At 37.8% G+C, this 7,245-nt stretch overlaps 1 long non-coding RNA gene across 1 annotated transcript; it reads right to left on the bottom strand.

Annotated features, from left to right (window-relative positions):
* Positions 1-1,758: 1,758 nt before the first annotated feature.
* On the bottom strand, positions 1,759-4,905 carry LOC124285057. The gene is made up of 3 exons (XR_006900714.1): positions 4,828-4,905; positions 2,840-2,966; positions 1,759-1,834 (listed from the first exon to the last, which is right to left on the bottom strand). It is a non-coding gene; the product is annotated as an uncharacterized LOC124285057 (long non-coding RNA).
* Between the last annotated feature and the right edge of the window lie 2,340 nt (positions 4,906-7,245).

Below are 7,245 nucleotides of genomic sequence, written 5' to 3'. Positions count from 1 at the left end.
CTGATAATGTATTTTTTTTTCCAATTGTTCAAACAGTTAGGCATCTTAGAATCAGTGATAACCCTACATTTTGAAGTTTTTATTGAGAGAGACCCGGTAATTCTACAGTTCGGGCAATGGCCTGGTCAAACTATAAGAGCCACAACACTGTCGGGGTCAGGGGGGTGGAAATAACTTTAATATTGCTAGTGTACTCCGGTACAGTGGCACATGTAAAATCACTTGCCCTGATAATCTTTCCACTATACCGGCCGTTTTCTTGTTGATTTTTTTAATAAACATAACATTGGAATATCAACTTGACACCGGTACAGTGTGATATACAAATTTGCTTGCCAGACAGAACAAAACACTGGACTCGAGCGTCGGGCAATGGGTTATTTCAACCCCTGGGGGTTCTTGTAGTTGTAGGCATGTGGCGGAGTATCAGACAAGGTGAGAACACAACGATATGGATTTTTGGAGCATGGGGATTTTTTATTCGGATGAAATATGTGGAGTGCAGCTTGCTATTCAAACATTTACAAAGAGGAAATCGCAACTTAGACTCTGTCCAGTCTCTTTTGGGTGTGAAAATACATGTTGAGAGGCCCATTGAAAGACTGATAATTACAATTTTGAAGTTTTTCAATGGTGCCCCATGCTGATGGCACTGCAGATTGAGATATGCTAACACCAATCTACTTCCAAAACTTTTGGAATGAGAGGAATGCCAGACAAGAATGTTCAAATATGTCAAAACTATACACAACTGAAATATAATAATGATATGACAATAACTATTATTGATTTCACAAACAAACATTTTGGATGAAGTGACTTATGAATTGAGAATAGTTATTACATTAAGAGGACATAAGCTGTAGAAATGATTTCACACACATAAAGTAGTACACCTGTATTAATTGTAGGTGGAATACAAATACCTAAGAATAAAATACATTGTGTATTCAATTTGAGTTTGTTTCAACCCATTTAACACAGCTTGAGCAAAACCAGGATCCTTTTGGTTTTCGACGGATGCTCACACAAGGAAAGTTGAACCATGTGTATGAACAGTTAGCACCCTCACATGATCATTAGTCCATAACACCAATCATTGTCAGCTTCCTCTTTTTTTAGTGTCAAATTCCATATTTGGCTATGAATTCTCAATTCTGCGGGAAGAACATGTTCAAAAAAAGAAATTTTGACACCAGCTTGGCACAAAAACAAATGTCTATATTGGTATAAACCACAATTAATTTTAGTAAGGTCTTTGGTGTTGTATCCCAGGATCTGGTGGTCAGACTCGCCGACTTGGTTGACATGTGTCATTAGTTCACTCGATTATTTACACACCGCCGCCATGTAGCGGGAATATTGCGGAGTGTGGCGTAAAACTAAACTCACTCGCTCATAATACTGCTGACCGTGTTGGTGGGATTGATTGGTTTCTCGTAGCTTCTTCCAGATTTTGTATTTGGGCAGGCTCACAGTGATACTGATTCCTTTGTTGTTCACAAATGGAAACCAAATTGTCGTCATTTGTCAAGTCATCAGCATTACATTCTAAACTTGTAAGTGAAGGTGGGAATGACTGCATATCCTCATCTTCATCAGTACTGTCAGTTTCTTCTTCATCCAGTGGGGGTATGGTCTTAAAAAACACGGCATCAGGGCAGACAGCTTTCAGTGACCATTAGGACACCGTTCATCTATATCACTCATCGGAAGCATGGTGCTCCACCATTAGCTGACACGGCATCAGGGCAGACTTTCACTGCTTGCTTCCGTCTCCAAAAACTGACACCGCGCTCTTCTCATGAACGTCACTCATCGGGACTGCATAAGGCTCCTCATCCTCATCTTCATCAGTACTGTCAGTTTCTTCTTCATCCAGTGGGGGTATGGTCGTGAAAAACACGGCATCAGGGCAGACAGCTTTCAGTGACCGTAGGGTATCTATATCAGGAAGTGGTGCTCCACCATTAGCTGACACCGTCTCCACTGCTTGCTTCCTTCCCAAAAAAAAATGAACGTCACTCGTCGGGACTGCATAAGGCTGAAAACAATATATATACATATATGTGTGTGTATATATTACAGTGAATTCGAGAACAGACATATTTACAAATTAAACAGGAAATATATCTAAAATAAATATCAGAATGAAAGAACACTTGTCATCTACCACTAAATCTCACAGAAAATCAGCACTATCAGACCACATCAACTGTCCCTATCACAACATAATTTGGGACAATGTAGAGATATTACCGAAAAACCACCAGGACTTCACCAAAAGAAAACTTGCAGAAGCAGTTCAAATCCAGAGACAAGCCCTCAATCAACAGAGACCAGGGATATCTCATCCCTTCTGCATACAATAAGCTGATAAAAACAACAGATTAGAGGACTCCAGCTATCATTGCTAATTAATCTCATCAGCCATGTATATTTTGTTTTGGCGTCTAGGACCATTGGTTTCCTCCTATTGTCATACATTATTACCACTGTGCCTTGTTGTTAATCCCCTTGATTCATACCTACATGTTGTTATTACTTAATCCCTGTTCATGTATAAAAGTCTGTTCTGTGCTGTAGTACTTCACTCTTGCTTGACAACGGTATAAGAATCCATACCTAAACGTCACATCATATATAATACAAGAAGTTGTTATCCATAAACAATCTTACTTTCTTATTAGTCACCAACTTCTAAATGCCAATCAAACAGATCAGGAAATATATCATATAAACATACCAAATATAGTAATCTTAACTATACAAGAGTTTTCAACATCTGTTAACTTTTTATTGAGTTTCATATTTCAATACTGCATTAATTTGTACACACCTCTTTTCTATAAGCAGAATTCCAATTGGAGGCATCACTTGTGCATGCCTTTGATTTAACTCCAGCTCGTTCAGCCATATCCACCTTAAACAGCAGTGCTGCTATGTGACTGTAAACCTCCCTAAGTCTGAAAAATTAAAATGTATAAAAATTTGACAAATATTTTGACTTATTGGCTTATTAAAAAAATCATTTTATTATTATGAGAAATAGATAGTTAACAGCTTTTAAAATACAGTTAAAATTAAACTATACAAAGTAAACTCAGATGATTAATTATTTAGTAACAGATATAATTGCATACCCTGCTATACATGTGCACAGTACACTGTTCTATTTGCCTTGTTGATGCAGGCCCATGGCTGGTGTGGTTTCTCACGTAGACGCTGAGAAGGATTACCTTGTTCTCATCAAACACAGGTGATTTGTCATTGACTTTGTGGTACTGTATGGGAAAACTTTAAACGTCCATTTTCCACATATTCATAGGCTTTCAGTGACTCGAAGGCTCTCGATTGTGGGTGAACTGACCTGGAGTGTCCATCAGATAGAAATAAATATCCGAGAAAGTTATCCCTGGCCATGTTGTCGGATCTTCAACCCAGCCATTTCGTAAACTATACGGGTCAGGCAAAGTACAAGTGCCCTGTCGATACTTCAGCGTTGTCTCGTGTCGTTCGCGTGCCTCAATGGGCATATTAAGTACATAATCTCACGATTGTTTTGTTTTTTTTTACGCTAGAACGGCTCGCATTGTTATCATTAGCCATTGTTGCTTTCTGTCTACCAGTGCCCGAGTGAGCATAGTTCGTGACGTCACTTCCGTAAACATATGGCCCTTCCTATACTAATATGAACACTAACTTAAACAGTGATATGCCCATTTGCTCTGAGTTTTGAGGTCTATAGATAAACAAATCCTGTCCTAAACTGCCTCTGTTCAACTCACATGACATCATGCTTCAAATAAATGTACCAGAAACCAGACATCTTCTGCTCACATTTCACAAGTGAACTTCACCCTCACAAATAAATATGGGTCTTAAATTTTTTAATAAGGCTTGCTGAAATACTGCACATCCCAGCCAAAGAGACATTGTTCAGCTATTGATAAACTGCCCACTTTCAGAATTGTATGTAATAACAATGTTTCCATACATGTTCCCTGATTATCAATAACTGGAATTTGTTTATATTTACGGGCCACCTTCATACAGTGTAAAAATATTGGTCAGAGGCGTAAGTTAAGAAGCAGTCAGTGTTACTGTTTTCGGAAAGTAAACTATTAAGTATTCTATACTAAGAAATGCGATAAAGGAAATTCAGAAAATGAAAAGTTCTAATTTGTTTGGATTATCATGATCATGATGATTATGTATCTCTACCCACCTGCATCAACCACCTTTATGAACTGTGAAACGACCTCAGTGTAAAGAAACTGTATTTCCTCTCCCTATTTTGAATAATTTAAATGATTTTCAACCATTTCACACATCCTTACAGCTGTGAACGCGCTACGGTAAAGGAATTTTATGAATTAATAACGTGGTTCACAAGGGTTGTAACTTGTGTAAATTATGAACAAATGAACTTGTATTATTTTATTTGTTAATTATGTGAAGTTGTGTTAATTAACATGATTAAGTATATTATGAACTATATGTACTGCCATTACATGAAAACTTGGCTACATGCTTGGCTTTTATATACCATGCCATTACCATTTTAATAATGTATGATGATATTATGTTTCAATGGTCAGTAAATAGTGGAAAACCTTTCTAAAAACTTTCTGTTCGGCCCAACTTTATGACTTATGACATTGTCACGTCCCATTTGACTTTCAGTTTCACATCGGCCCTTTTATCCTTCTGCCCGGTTCACAATCAAATGTACAATTGTACATACACATGTGACATAGCCACACAGGCAAAGCATGGCGCTCAAACGGTTTGGGCAAAGGTCCTCATATTGTTTAGGAAACTTACCTTGTGAACTTGTGTTGCTTCCAGAAAATATCTTATACCTTGCAATGAATGGCTTCTGTTCGCGCCTGTAGTGGTGAGAGACTCCGTACAGCGACAGGGTTTAGACTAGTATCCCCGCTCTTTACCGCCGACCGGCTTCAAGTAGGCCGGCAAGGAGCGCAAGCGCTATATAGCAGTCAATCCAGTGCAGAGCTTGCGGTAAGCTGGGTCCCGTCTAGCATATCGCACGAGCCGGTACAGGTCATGGAGAAGATGGCTGTGAAGGCCTACGAAAAACCAACGTTGACAATGTTACGTCATTTTCCATTGGTTGCTATTTTTAGACGATCACGCTGTCCATCTGAAGACGTCCAAAACACATTTTAAGATAAGATGTTTTCTTTATTATCCCAAGGGAATTTTTTTGTTGCATCATATGCAGTTCTCCAGTTTTACTTTCATAAAGCAGCCATATATTACATTGCAAATGATGATCAAAACTATTGTTCAAAATAATCAGGATATAAATACATCAATCTAGTACACAAACATTGACTGACCGCCTCCGTGGTGTAGTGGTTAGAGCGTCCGCCCGGAGAGCGGAAGGTCGCGGGTTCGATCCCCGACCGCGTCATACAAAAGACGTTAAAATATGTTACTTGTTGGTCCCTGTCAGGAGCTCGGCATTAATGGGTTCAACAAGGACTGGTCGGCTCGGAGTCAGTATAATATGTCTGAGTGGGGTATGCATGCTTCACTGCATAGTATCTCAGTGGGCTAGCACTATAAAACCAGCTTAAGTCTGAGCTAGTACAAGCAGCTTCACATATGAACGTCGTCATATGAGCGAAATATTCTCAGGCACGACGTAAAACCCTATTTCACCTCACCTCCACCTTGATATTAACTAGAATTTGGACATTTTGAAGACAAGTTATTCATTTATTTTGTTAATACATGTGTACATGTGGCGGACCCTGTTTGTTCCAAAAGTCGGCATACGCAGCCTGCGTCCGGAAGATAATGATGAATGTTCCGAAAAAGTATGTGAGTAGGATTACTTAAAATTTTGTTTGCCTTTTATGAAATTTTCTGCTCATAACTGCCGATAATTTCGGTTGGAAGCCCATTAATTGTAGACGCAATGTTTACGATTTTTGAGAGTTTGCTTTTATTCTGGACAGACGTGTTCCCGAACCAACTCATGAAATTAAAAGTTATGACACTTTGAATAAAGGTTTTGTAAAATATCATGATAGTTTGCTCGATTTTAAAATGTTTCAACTTCCACAACAAATGCAAGCGTTGTCGTCATTTCTTATGTACTTTATCAGTGTTTTCGTTCCATGAGAGTTTTGAATCTTAGACAGTACCCAAATATTTGTATTCAGTTACTGTTTCATTATCTTCAATACTTACAGCATTTATTGTTGACTTAGCTTTTCTAAAATCTATGATTCTTTTTTTGCACATTCAAAAAAGAAAAGTTTGATTTACACCATTCTACCAATTTTGAAATTTCAGCTCTGATTCCCTAACAAGGCCTACCGATGCAGCATCATTAGCGAATTTAACTGTAAAACATGTTTCTGCGTTGGATACACAGTCATTGGTGTACAATATAAACAAAATTGGTGAAATAACGCAACCTTGTGGATCGCCAGTTGATGTGTTTACAATTGATTTCACATTATTAACCTGTGCAAATTGTTGTCTGTTAACTAGAAATGAATTAATCCATTTGATGTTAGAATTTACATTCATTCTAAAAAGTTTATCAAGTAACAAATGAGGTTGAATAGTATTAAAGGCAGATGAAAATCAACAAACATTAATCTCACATAAGTACCATAGTTTCTAAATGCTTCAAGATATTGTTTAACAGTGATTGCTGCATCTTCTACCCAACGCCTTGCTCTGTATGCAAATTGTAATGGTCAAGAACATGACTGACTTCATTCAACAATAAGGCCTTAACGATGCGATCTAAACATTTCATGGCAATAGGGGTTAGGGCCACTGGTCTGAAGTCATTATTAACAGAGGGATTTTTTCTTTTTTGGCAATGGAGCAATTTTAGAGGTTTTCCAAAGAATGGGAACATTATGAGAATCAATTGATGTCTGAAATAGCTTTTGAAAAATAACAGCCAGTTGCACTCTACATTCCTTAAGGACAATCCCAAACAAGTTATCAGGCCCACAACATTTATGTTGATTTATATTAGCGAATGAACTAATCACATCTGGAAGCTGTTAATTGTCTGGAATAAACATGTACAGAAAGTGGATATAGTACACATTATTACATTGGTAATAGTTGAACACATTCAGATAGTAATAGTACTAACATGAGTGAAGTAAGTGCACTCAAGGCGTCCATTTTCTGTGGACACCATTTAAGGTCTGGAATATACGTATACAAAAACTGAATATCGTA

The sequence above is a fragment of the Haliotis rubra genome, unplaced genomic scaffold (genome assembly GCF_003918875.1).
Source record: "Haliotis rubra isolate DU_JTF1 unplaced genomic scaffold, ASM391887v1 Scf350, whole genome shotgun sequence".
NCBI lineage: Eukaryota > Metazoa > Mollusca > Gastropoda > Lepetellida > Haliotidae > Haliotis > Haliotis rubra.
Note: the sequence above shows the minus strand (reverse complement) of the source record. Positions and strands in the feature narration are given on the sequence as shown.